Raw genomic sequence first — 13,203 nt, 5'->3', positions numbered from 1 at the left:
ATTTGCCACAACAGCCAGCCGGTGGACTTTCTGCCTTTTAATTACGCCAAACAAGTTTGCAATCTCAATCCATATCCCAAGCCCACCAAGAACTGGATTCAGCCTGAAAACTAATTTCACATATAACCCTTACAGCCAGCAGGCAGAGGAGACTGGATTCAAGGTTAGATTCAAAGCCGGGTCCCAGAGGTGAAAGGCCTGTAACAACCCACTGGCAGTCAAAATTCTGAAACTTTCATCTCTTGAAAGTGACTTGTAAACCTTGAACATTCAAGATTAAAGCACAATTTTGATTTATTAACCCTCTGCAATTTTAATATAGTTTCAAGAGTTGAAAACAGTGCTGATAGTAAGTTGAAAGTGAGCTGCAAGAACATGAATTAAAAGGCTGGGACAATATTACATCAGGAATTACAAAAGGGGTACATTAAGCAAATTACCTAGCGTTTCTAAAAGTAAATTTAGAAAGTAATAAAGAATTCAGTATACATTATAGTGGTCATTAAAAAACACTTTCAGGCCTCCCCACAGGCCTTTGGGTGTAGAAAATGCCATTATGATCCAATGGTTGATCATGATTTGGACGAAGAGACCGAGTGTAATGTAGCCAAGTTTGCTGATGATAGAAAGATAGGTGGGAAAGCAAGTTGTGAGAAGGACACAAAAAATCTGCATCAGGATATAGACAGGCTTAGTGAGTGGGCAAAAATTTGGCAGATGGAATTTTGGGCTCAATTTTTCCCGAGCCAGTTTTCTGGCATATTGCCTGCGTTGCGCTGCTTAATTAGGTAAATAGAAAAAAATCTCCGACGTTTCCCCGATGTTTGGCCTCTAATCTGCAGCGGCGTATCGTGGCCAGTCGCCGTGGGGGGGGGGGGTGGAGCCTGCGGTCTGCGCTGGAAAAAGGAGTTGTGCCCTCTGCGCATGCGAGGGGGAAAAACTTCACGTTCTTGATGCTCTGAAATGGCCACGCATGCGCAGTAGAGCTCCGAGTGAGGTGCCTTCCTGGTCAGTTGCGGAGAGTACCCTCCCCCGCCGAGCCTCACCGGTGCCCTTCCCCCCGCCGCTCTGTGGCCCCCGATTTCGTGCTGGCCAGCATGATCCTTTCGCCCCAAGCCTCTCCAGTGCCTTCCCTTTCGCCGTTCTGTGGCCCCCAATTTTGTGCCGGCCAGTTCGCTACCCTCCCCACCCCCGAGCCTCTCCGGTGCCCCCAATTTCGTGTCGGTCCAGGTCCGCTCCGCTTCCCGCCCCAGCCCGAATGGCCTCCGATGTACTTACCTGCACCGATTTCGAGAGGCCACATACGCTGGCCTAAGTAGAAATTGAGTAACTATTAGCTGGCCAAAGTTGCCTAAATGGCCAGAATTGGTGTAGGTGGCTGGTAACGCCCCCTTTTGAACCTACCTAAAAAAAACTTAACTAACTGAGCTACACTGATGCAAATTGATTGGGGAAACCGGGGATTTTTAAGTTAGGCCACAAAAAACAGGCTACTCCAAAAAATTGGCACAAATACTGGGGAAAATTGAGCCCATAATATGGGTGGCAGAAAAAATAAAAAAGCGTTTTAAATAGGGAGAAATTACAAAATGCTGCAGTACAGAGGGACCTGGGGGTCCTTGTGCATGAAACACAAAGTTAGTATGCAGGTACAGCAAGTGATCAGGAAGGCAAATGGAATGTTGGAAAGGGAATGGAGTATAAAATCAGAGAAGTCCTGCTACAACTGTACAAGGTATTGATGAGGCCACACCTAGAGTACTGCGTAGAGTTTTGGTCTCCATATTTAAGGATATACTTGCATTGGAGGCAGTTCAGAGAAGGTTCACTAGGTTGAGTCCTGAGATGAAGGGGTTGACTTAAGAAAGGTTGTGTAGGTTGGGCCTATACTCATTGGAGGTTCAGAAGAATGAAAGGTGATCTTATTGAAACATATAAGATACTGAGGGGGCTCGACAAGGTAGATGCAGAAAGGATGTTTCCGCTCATGAGGGAATCTAGAACTAGTTTCATAATAAGGGGTCGTCCATTTAAATCTGAGATGAGGAGGAATTTCTTCTCTCAGAGGGTTGTAAATCTGTGGTATTCTCTGCCCCAGAGAGCTGTGGAGGCTGGGTCATTGAATATATTTAAGGCAGAGATAGACAGATTTTTGAGGGATAAGGGAGTAAAGGGATATTATGGGGAGTGGGCAGGGAAGTGGAGCTGAGCCCATGATCAGATCAGCCATGATCTTATTGAATTGCGGAGCAGGCTCGAGGGGCCATATGGCCTACTCCTGCTCCTATTTCTTGTGTTCTTATGATCTATGCTAATCTGAGCGAGGGCAGCATCTCTGACACTATAACTAGATGCATGACACTGGCTGTGGGGAATAAATCAATCAGGGTTGTTGAAAGGTTCCCCTCCCTGCTCATACTCCTACTTTTCATCCTTCTTGCCTCCACGCTGTGCTTAACCAGCAGGACCATGTGGGTAAGCAGGTTGTTCCACGTTTGTGCCAATGTATAACATTGCTAGGAAATAGTAATTAGATGATGCTAAACCCAGATGTTAAAAACTGGGAGATTGCAGGAAGGAGGAAATGTGTTATGAAACTCAGAAAGAATGAGTTAGAGTACGACACTGTACAAAGGCTCTCTTTGCTGCTCAATTTTCTCTCGAAGGTACTGATTTCTCACTGAGCATAATACCTGCTGGAAGGATTTTTTTTGCTGTATTTGAATGGAATGAAGAGTTTCCTAACCATAGATTTTCAGATTATATATTTTTTCCTGAAATGTAGTTAAAAACCAACTATGGGCAAATAAAAGTTTCTGCCGGTCAAAAACAAAACATTCATTCAAAAAAATGTCCGGATTAATTGGGAATCACAGCAACTAAAAGCAACGCTCACCCCACTGTGACTGGGCCACGACTGGTTCTTCAGCTGGAGCAATCTTCTGCAAGTTTGCTGATGATGCAAAGCTAGGTGATACAAGCCAGAACTTGACAGATCGGAAAAGCTGGTTTTCGGCACATGCGCATCAAAAACCGGCTTTTGTGATGCCTTCCCGGGTCCGGACACAATCCGTACAGACCCGGGGAGGCCGGAATTTCAGGGTCATTATTTTTCAAATACTTATTGCATTCCATTTTAAATTATAACCAATAGCCACTTGTAGTAAAGCATTCCACATTCTGAAAAACCTCTTTTTAAAAAAAAAAAATAATTTCTTCCAACTCCCCCCCCCCACCTTGTCCTTCGAGTGACAATCGCCAAGCTTTCTCCCTTTACCCATTTGCCATTCTGTGGAAACAATATTTATATTTGTTTTGCAAATACTCCTTATTTGGGTGTCGCCATTGTGACACAGTCACCCTACAACGTCACACTTCTATCATACACTTCCTCCTCGATCATAGTACGTTTAGAACTACTCACCACTGCCTCAGCTTTAGCTTTCTCTCCCCCTCCATTTCTGTTTTCACACAAGTGATTTATGAAACTTTTCCAAGTGTTTTGTCTTGGCGAAGAATTCTGCGGCTTTTCCTACCATCTCCTGCTATGCCATAGGACCCACCTCCCGCTCTAGAGGGCTTCCTGCTCCCTCGGAATGCCTTTCTGACTATCATTACCGATATTATCTATCTTCCATGGCTAATTTTGGCAGCCTGCCAGATTTTTTTCTATTTAGAGATCTACGGATAGAGTTTCTGCTTGGGCGCAATCGACAATCCGGGCACAAATTGTGCATTTTTCCAAAATGAGATGGTACACACTGCAGCCACGGTGCGTCGGTGGTGCAGGGAGTGAATGTTGAAGGTGGTGGATGGGGTGCCAATCAAGTGGGCTGCTTTGTCCTGGATGATGTCATTGAGTGTTGTTGAAGCTGCACTCTAAGTAAGGCAAGTGAAAAGTATTCCATCACACCCCTGACTTGTGCCTTGTAGATGGTGGAAAGACTTTGGGGAGTCAGGAGGTGAGTCACTCGCTGCAGAATACCCAGCCTCTGACCCGCTCTTGTAGCCACGGGATTTTGATTTATGTGGCTGATTCAGTTGAGTTTCTGGTCAATGGTGACTCCCCCCCAGGATGTTGATGGTGAGGGATTCGACAATGGTAATGCCACTGAATGTCATGAGGAGATGGTCATTGCCTGGCACTTGTGTGGCGCAAATGTTACTTGCCACTTATCAGCACAAGCCTGGATGTTGTCCAGCTCTTGCTGTATGCGGGCACGGACTGCTCCATTACCTGTGGAATTGCGAATGGAACTGAACACTTTGCAATCAGTATACAGCTCGACTTATGACATTATAATGGAGGGACCATTGATGAAGCAACGGAAGATAGTTGAGCCCAGTAAGGTGCCCTAAGCAACACCTGCAGCCATGTCCTGGGGCTAATGTGATTGGCCTCCAGCAACAACTTGCATTTGCACAACACCTTTAACGCTGTAAACTTCCCATGGCACCTTCAATGCACAACCATCTACCTTTAAAGCAGGTATGACTCCAGCCACAAGAGCCTTTCCCCTGATCTCCATTGACTAAGTCCCCTTAGTGCTACACTCGGCCAAATGCTGGCCTTGATCTCACATCTGGAATGCAACTCGTGTTCATGTTTGAATGAGAGCTGATGAGGTCTGGAGCAGAGTGGTCCTGGCAGAAACCAGATTGAGTATCGGTGAGCAGATTAATGGTAACTGCCACTTGCAGTACAAAATTTGCAGATGACACAAAGATTCGTGGGAAAGCAGGTTGTGTAGAGGACACAGAAAGGTTGCAAAGAGATTTAGATAGGTTAAGCGAATGGGCTAAGGTTTGGCAGATGGAATACAATGTCGGAAAGTGTGAGGTCATCCACCTTGGGGAAAAAAAAAAACAGTAAAAGGGAATATTATTTGAATGGGGAGAAATTACAACATGCTGCGGTGCAGAGGGACCTGGGGGTCCTTGTGCATGAAACTCTTCCTTGTGCATGAAACTCTTTTTGAGTTTATCTGTGAACAAAAAAGACATTAAACCGTGCCACCCGCCCTGGATGACACACCAGACATTTACAAGGCCCCTTTTTTTTTCTCTTTTTTTTTTGGGTGCTAAAATCAAATTTTTCCAGTGCCCCCTATAAAAGGAGAGGGGGACACTAAAAGCACCGGCAATTAAAACAAATTAAACTTTAAAACGTAAAATCAAATTAAAATTTGATTGCCGGGCGTGATGATGCACTCCAGTCCCTCCGGTGCCCACCTCTCGCGGAAGGCCGCGAGCGTACCGGTGGACACCACGTGCTCCATCTCCAAGGACACCCTGGACCAGATGTAAGAGCGGAAGAGAGGCAGGCAGTCAGGTTGAACGACCCCCTCGACCGCCCGCTGCCTGGACCGGCTGATGGCACCCTTGGCCATGCCCAGGAGCAGTCCTACGAGGAGGCCTTCGGACCTACCCGCTCCCCTCCGCACAGGGTGCCCAAAGATCAGGAGTGTGGGACTGAAGTGCAGCCAGAATTTCAGGAGCAGCCCCTTCAAAATAATGGAACACGGGCTGCAACCTTGTGCACTCGATAAAAACATGGAACACTGACTCCTCCAGACCGCAGAAATTGCAGGCGGCCTGGGAGTCCATAAACCGGCTTAAAAATTTATTGCACAGCACTGCTCCGTGCACCACCCTCCAGGCCAAGTCACCGATGAATAGTGGGAGGACCCCTGCGTAGAGTGCCCTCCATCGGGGACCCCCGCCTCCTCCGGACGGCAGGATGGTACGCCATGGCGTGTCCGGACGGCAGGCGAGGATGGCAAAGTTGAGAGTGTGCAGGAGCAGCCCGTACAGGAAACCCCTCCGCGCGGAACTGAAAGGCACGGAGGGGATTTCCCCGAGGCGGCTCAAGTTGTGAGGCGCCGGCCCCCGAGGGAGGTTCCGGGGTTTGGCGCCGATGAGGAATTCCGTCCGGACGGGGGTCAGTTCGGACGGGATCTCCCCACGTGCTTGAGCCTCCTCGATGCACCTAACAGAGTCAGGGCCCAAAATTGTTTTTAGCAACTCGATGGCTTCGGCCGCGTGGCGGACGTTGGCAGAATTTAGGCGCCGCGCCAGCGTGTCTGGCGCCATCCAGCCCGCTCCTCCGCCATCGAGCAGGTCCCTGACCCTGGTCACCTCACCAGCCACAGCCCTCTCTTCCGACTGCCACATAAAACCTCGGTCGTGGAGGTACGGATTCCCGAGCAGCGGCTCCTGCAGGACGGCCGCCACTCCAGCTGGCGGAGAGCTGCGCTTGGTGGAGACTTTGTTCCAGACCCTGATGAGTTCCTTATAAAAGACAGGCAGCTCCCGGAGGGCGGTCCTGACACCCCCCAAGTTCACAAACAGGAGCTGCGTGTCATAGTTGAGGTTGCGCTGCTGGCGGAAGAAATACCTCGCCAGAGTGCACCACCTAGGAGGGGGCTCGACGTAAAAGTATCTCTGCAGGGTCTGAAGACGGAAAGTCGCGAGCTGGGCGCTGACGCACACCAACGACTGACCGCCCTCCTCAAGCGGGAGACTCAGGACCGCGGCAGAGACCCAGTGCTTCCTGTTGTTCCAGAAGAAGTCCACCAGCTTCTTCTGTATCTTGGCGACAAACGCAGGGGGAGGGGTCAAAGTGACCAGCCGGTACCACAACATTGCGGCCACCAGCTGGTTTATGACTAGCGCTCGACCCCTGTAGGACAGCACTCGGAGCAGTCCTGTCCAGCGCCCTAGGCGAGCGGCGACCTTGGCCTCCAGCTCCTGACAGTTCGCCGGCCAGGCTCCCTCGTCTGGGCTAAGGTAGACTCCCAGATAGAGGAGATGGGTCGTGCTCCAGGCAAAAGGCCTGAGCTCCTCCGGCAGGGAGTCCACCCGCCACTGACCCACCAGGAGTCCGGAACATTTCTCCCAGTTGATCCTGGCGGAGGACGCGGCCGAGTAAATCTCCTGGCACTCACGCATCCTCCGCAGGTCAGCGGGATCCTTTACCGCGAGGAGCACGTCATCGGCGTAAGCCGAGAGGACGACCTCCACGCCCGGCCCTTGCAGAGCCAGTCCCGTCAACCTCGTCCGCAAGAGGCGCAGGAAAGGCTCCACGCAAACGGCGTATAACTGGCCAGACATGGGGCATCCCTGGCGCACCCCTCTCCTAAAGCGAAGGGGCGCCGTCAAGGACCCGTTAACCTTAATCAGACACTCCGCGGCGGCGTACAAAAGTCGGATCCGGGCGACGAAATGCGTCCCGAACCCGAAAGCGCGCAGAGTTCCGAGCAGATAGTCGTGATCCACCCTGTCGAACGCCTTCTCTTGGTCGAGGGATAGGAAGGCGACTGACAGACCAGCCTCCTGGGAACAATGGATGAGGTCCCGGACCAGATGGATGTTATCGTGAATTGTCCGGCCCGGGACCGTGTAGGACTGGTCGGGGTGGATCATGTGGTCCAGCACGGCACCAAGGCGAGCAGACATCGCCCTGGCGAAGATTTTGTAGTCCGTGCTGAGGAGGGAGACCGGGCGCCAGTTCTTAAGGAGGCGGAGATTCCTTGTGCATGAATCCCAAAAAAAAGTTAGTTTGCAGGTGCAACAGGTAATCAGGAAGGTGAATGGAATGTTGGCCTTCATTGCGAGAGGGACGGAGTACAAAAGCAGGGAGGTCCTGCTACAACTGTACAGGGTATTGGTGAGGCCGCACCTGGAGTACTGCGTGCAGTTTTGGTCACCTTACTTAAGGAAGGATATACTAGCTTTGGAGGGGGTACAGAGACGATTCACTAGGTTGATTCTGGAGATGAGGGGGTTACCTTATGATGATAGATTGAGTAGACTGGGTCTTTACACGTTGGAGTTCAGAAGGATGAGGGGTGATCTTATAGAAACATTTAAAATAATGAAAGGGATAGACAAGATAGAGGCAGAGAAGTTGTTTCCACTGGTCGGGGAGACTAGAACTAGGGGGCACAGCCTCAAAATACAGGGGAGCCAATTTAAAACCGAGTTGAGAAGGAATTTCTTCTCCCAGAGGGTTGTGAATCTGTGGAATTGTCTGCCCAAGGAAGCAGTTGAGGTTAGCTCATTGAATGTATTCAAATCACAGATAGATAGATTTTTAACCAATAAGGGAATTAAGGGTTATGGGGAGCGAGCAGGTAAGTGGAGCTGAGTCCACGGCCAGATCAGCCATGATCTTGTTGAATGGCGGAGCAAGCTCGAGGGGCTAGATGGCCTACTCCTGTTCCTAATTCTTATGTTCTTGACAACACTGTTGATGACTCCTTCCATCACTTTGCTCATCATTGAGAATAGACTGATAGGGCAGGAGGTAGGTAATTGGCCAGCTCAGATTTTCCCTGCTTTTTGTGGACAGGATATACCTGGGCAATTTTCCACATTGTTGGGTAGATGCTAGTGTTGTGGCTGCACTGGAGGCGCAGCTAATTCTGGAGCACAGATCTTCAGCATTACAGCTGGATGTTGTTGGGACTTGCACCTTTGCTGTGTCCAGTGCACTCAACCGTTTCTTGGCATCATGGAGTGAATCAAATTGACTGAAGACTGGCATCTATGATGGTGGGGACATCAGAAGGAGGCAAAGATGGATAATCCACTCAGCACTTCTGGCTGAAGATGATTGCGAACACTTCAGTCTTGTCTTTTGCACTCATGTGCTGGGCTCCACAATCATTGAGGATGGGGATGTTCATGGAGCCATTCATGACTGGATGTGGCAGGACTACAGAGCTTTGATCTGATCCATTGGTTGTGGGTTCGCTTAGCTCTGTCCGTACCATGCTGCTTCCACTGGTTAGCATGAAAGTAGACCCTGTGTTGTAGCATCATCAGGTTGGCACCTCGTTCAGGTACGCCTGGTGCTGCTCCCAGCATCCTCTTCTACACTCCTCAGTGAATCAGGTTTGGTCAACTAGCTTGATGATAATGGAGGGGTGAGGGATATGCCAGGCCATGGGGTTACAGATTGTGGTGGAATACAATTCTGCTGCTGCGGATGGCCTAAGTCACCTCACGAATGCTCAGCTACTAGATCCATTCTTAATCTATCCCACATAGTACGGTGGTAGGGTCACATGACATGATAGACAGTGTCCTCAGTGTGAAGACCGGACTAGGTCTTCACAGTTGTGTAGTGGTTACAGTGCTGGACTAGCAACCCACAGGGTACAATTCTGAATTTGATAAATTTGGTTATTTATGGGTAAAAGGTGGCAGACAGTCATTAAAACCTAACTGGTTCACTAATGTTCTTCAGTGAGGAAGCCGGACACCCCCAGTCTGGCCTACACGAGACTCATCATACTCTTAATGACCACTGACGTGACAGTAAATGGATTGCAATAGGTCAAGAAAGCCCAGAGCAACTAGGTAATAAATGCAGCCTTGCCAGTGTCACCCTGTGAACAATTATATAAAAAAACTGTTTTGTCTTCACTTTGTGGGAAAATCCACAGGAGGTCCACTAGTCTTTCTTCTAAAAACCTCTCCATTTTAAAAAGCTCCATTAGATACCCATTAACCTTTTCTACATCAATGAACAAGATGTTACAAGAAAACAGGAACTGCACAGCTCCAGTCAATCTATTAATTTATAAAATTCGGTGACTATTGACACCGCAGTGGGGCCTGCATCAGCACTGACAACACATGATTGGTGGTTAAAGGGGAGTTAGAAAAGGCCAGGGACACTCCATGTCTATTCATTTATAGTGAACACGCAGTCTTTTATCTTCATGTAGAGGCTTCTTTTTGAAAAAAGCATAACCCAGGCACATTAAGTGTGTGTATATATGCATGTCCTGTACATGTGTACATGCAGGTATGTTTAATGTGCAATATATGTGTGTATCACCTGCAACGGCTTATCTTCCCGCCCCCGTATCGTTACCTCTGGTGTCCCCCAAGGATCTATCCTTGGCCCCTCCTATTTCTCATCTACATGTTGCCCCTTGGTGATATCATCCTAAAACACAGCGTCAGTTTCCACATGTACGCTGACGACACCCAGCTCTACCTCTCCACCACTTCTCTCGACCCCTCCACGGTCTCTAAATTGTCAGACTGCTTGTCCAACATCCAGTTCTGGATGAGCAGAAATTTTCTCCAATTGAATATTGGGAAGACCGAAGCCATTGTTTTCAGTCCCCGCCACAAACTCCATTCCCTAGCCACTGACTCCATCCCTCTCCCCAACTTCCATCTGAGGCTGAACCACTGTTCGCAATCTTGCCCTGAAATGAGCTTTCAACCACATATCTGCAGCATAACTAAGACCGCCTATTTCCACCTCCATAACATTGCCCTTCTCCGCCCCTGCCTCAGCTCATCCGCTGCTGAAGCCCTCATCCATGCCCGTTACTTCTAGACTTGACTATTGCAACGCAATCCAGGCTGGCCTCCCACATTATACCCTACGTAAACTAGAGGTGATCCAAAACTCAGCTTGTGTGTCCTAACTCGCACCAAGTCCTGCTCACCCATCGGCTTCCGATTAAGCAACGCCTCGATTTCAAAATTCTCATCCTTATTTTCAAATCCCTCCATGGCCTCACCCCTCCCTATCTCTGTAATCTCCTCCAGCCCCACAACCACCCTCCCCCCCCCCAATCTCTGTAATCTCCTCCAGCCCCACAACCACCCTCCCCCCCCCCACTCGCCCCGAGATGTCTGCGCTCCTCTAATTCTGCCCTCCCAAGCATCCCTGATAATAATCGCTCAACCATTGGTGGCCGTGCCTTCTGTTGCCTCGGCCCCCAAACTCTGGAGCTCCCTGCCTAAACATCTCCACCTCTCTACCTCTTTCCTCCTTCAAAACACGAGAACATAAGAAAGGCTAAGGCTAAGTAGACAGGCTAAGTGAGTGGTCAAAAATTTGGCAGATGGAAAGTGTGAGGTCATGCACTTTGGCAGAAAAAAATTAAAGACCAAGTTATTATTTAAATGGAGAAAGATTGCAAAGTGCCGCAGTTCAGTGGGACCTGGGGGGGCTTGTGCATGAAACACAAAAGGATAGTATGCAGGTACAGCTAGTGATCAGGAAGGCCAATGGAATCTTGACCTTTATTGCAAAGGGGATGGAGTATAAAAGCAGGGAAGTCTTGCTACAGCTATACAGGGTATTGGTGAGGCCACACCTGGAATACTGAGTGCAGTTTTGGTTTCCATATTTACGAAAGGATATACTTGCTTTGGAGGCAGTTCAGAGACGGTTCACTAGGTTGATTCCGGGGATGAGGGGGTTGACTTATGAGGAAAGGTTGAGTAGGTTGGGCCTCTACTCATTGGAGTTCAGAAGAATGAGAGGCGATCTTATCGAAACGAATAAGATTATGAGCGGACTTGACAAGGTGAATGCAGAGAGGATGTTTCCACTGATGGGCACAATCTTAGAATAAAAATTTAAAACAGAGACGAGGAGAAATTTCTTCTCTCAGAGAGTTGTAAATCTGTGGAATTCGCTGCCTCAGAGAGCTGTGAAAGCTGGGACATTGAATAAATTTGACAGAAATAGATAGTTTCTTAAACGATAAGGGGTTATGGGGAGCGGGCGGGGAAGTGGAACTGAGTCCATGATCAGATCAGCCATAATCTTATTGAATGGCGGAGCAGGCTCGAGGAGCCGTAAGGCCTACTCCTGTTACTATTTCTTATGTTCTTAAATAGGAGCAGGAGTAGGCCATTTGGCTCCTGAAGCCTGCTCCGCCATTTAATAAGATCATGGCTGATCTGATCATGGGCACAGCTCTACTTCCCTGCCCACTCTCCATAACCTTTCAAAAATCTATCTAACTCCAATGAGAGCCTCCACAGCTCTCTGTGGCAGAGAATTCCACAGATTTACAACCATCTGAGAGAAGAAATTCCTCCTCATCTCAGTTCTAAATGGGCGACCCCTTATTCTTAAACTATGCCCCTTAGTTCTAGATTCCCCCACGAGTGGAAGCATCCTCTCTGCATCCACCTTGTCAAGTCCCCTCAGTATCTTATATGTTTCAATAAGATCACCTCTCATTCTTCTGAACCTCCAATGAGTATAGGCCCAACCTACCCTCATAAGTCAACCCCTTCATCTCAGGACTCAACCTAGTGAACCTTCTCTGAACAGCCTCCAATGCAAGTATATCCCTCCTTAAATAAGGAGACCAAAACTGTACACAGTACTCCAGGTGTAGCCTCACCAATACCCTGTACAGTTGTAGCAGGACTTCTCTGCTTTTATACTCTATCCCCCTTGCAATAAAGACCATCATTCCATTTGCCTTCCTGATTACTTGCTGTACCTGTTTCATGCACAAGGACCTCCAGGTCCCTCTGTACTGCAGCATTTTGTAATCACTCTCCATTTAAATAATAATTTGCTTTTTTATTTTTTCTGCCAAAGTGGATAACCTCACACTTTCCCACATTATACTCCATCTGCCAAATGTTTGCCCACTCATTTAGCCTGTCTATACCCCTTTGCAGATTCTTTGTGTCCGCCTCACAACCTGCTTTCCCACCCATCTTTGCATCAACAAACTTGGCTACATTATACTCAGTCCCTTCACCCAAGTTATATAGATTGCAGGCACTCCTTAAAAACAAACTTTGTGACCAATCACCTGCGCTAATTTCTACTTGTGCAGCTCGGCGTCAATTTTTTTATCTCATAATACTCCTGTGAAGCGCCTTTGGACGTTTCACTACGTTAAAGGCGCTATATAAATAAAAGTTGTTGTTGTTGTATGTGCATGTGTTTAATATGTTTCTCGAGTATGCGTGTATAGAATGTATAGGTGTATATATTGTATACATGGCTAGTATGTGTGTAAATGTGTAGATGTGTGTTTAGAACATGTGTGTCCTGGGTCATGACAGCTCCCGGGACAGCAAGATGTTGACATTAATTCCAAGGCTGGAGTAAGATGTGCTGACCCTACCTGATCCTGAGGGTGCGGCGTTAGGCCTAATCCCTCCGGAATGGACGGCCTAGAAGCCGAAGCCCAGGGACAGCACGCCGGCTGTGAGCCGTCCGCCTCTCTCCTTTCAAACTGCCCAGGCTCACGCTCAGCCCCGCCACTCGCCACCCATTGGCCCAGCAATCTGCGCGTTATCCAATCAGCTCGGCTTAAAAAAAACAGTGAGTTATCATCCAATGTGGGACCCCTTTGACGGACAGCGACAATGACCTATTAGGGAACTGCAGGCGTTAGGCGGGAACCCGCT

The 13,203-nt window shown here is 48.6% G+C and overlaps 1 protein-coding gene across 1 annotated transcript in view; it reads right to left on the bottom strand.

Annotated features, from left to right (window-relative positions):
* The window catches only part of eme1 (essential meiotic structure-specific endonuclease 1), a 40,213-nt gene extending 27,198 nt beyond the window's left edge, over positions 1 to 13,015 (bottom strand). The window contains exon 1 of the mRNA XM_070856822.1: positions 12,918 to 13,015. The gene's annotated coding sequence lies outside the window, so the exon portion shown is untranslated. The remainder of the gene's footprint in view (positions 1 to 12,917) is intronic.
* Positions 13,016 to 13,203: the final 188 nt, after the last annotated feature.

The sequence above is a fragment of the Pristiophorus japonicus genome, chromosome 16, assembly GCF_044704955.1.
Source record: "Pristiophorus japonicus isolate sPriJap1 chromosome 16, sPriJap1.hap1, whole genome shotgun sequence".
Classification (NCBI taxonomy): Eukaryota; Metazoa; Chordata; class Chondrichthyes; family Pristiophoridae; genus Pristiophorus; species Pristiophorus japonicus.
This window is presented reverse-complemented; position numbering and strand designations above follow the sequence as displayed.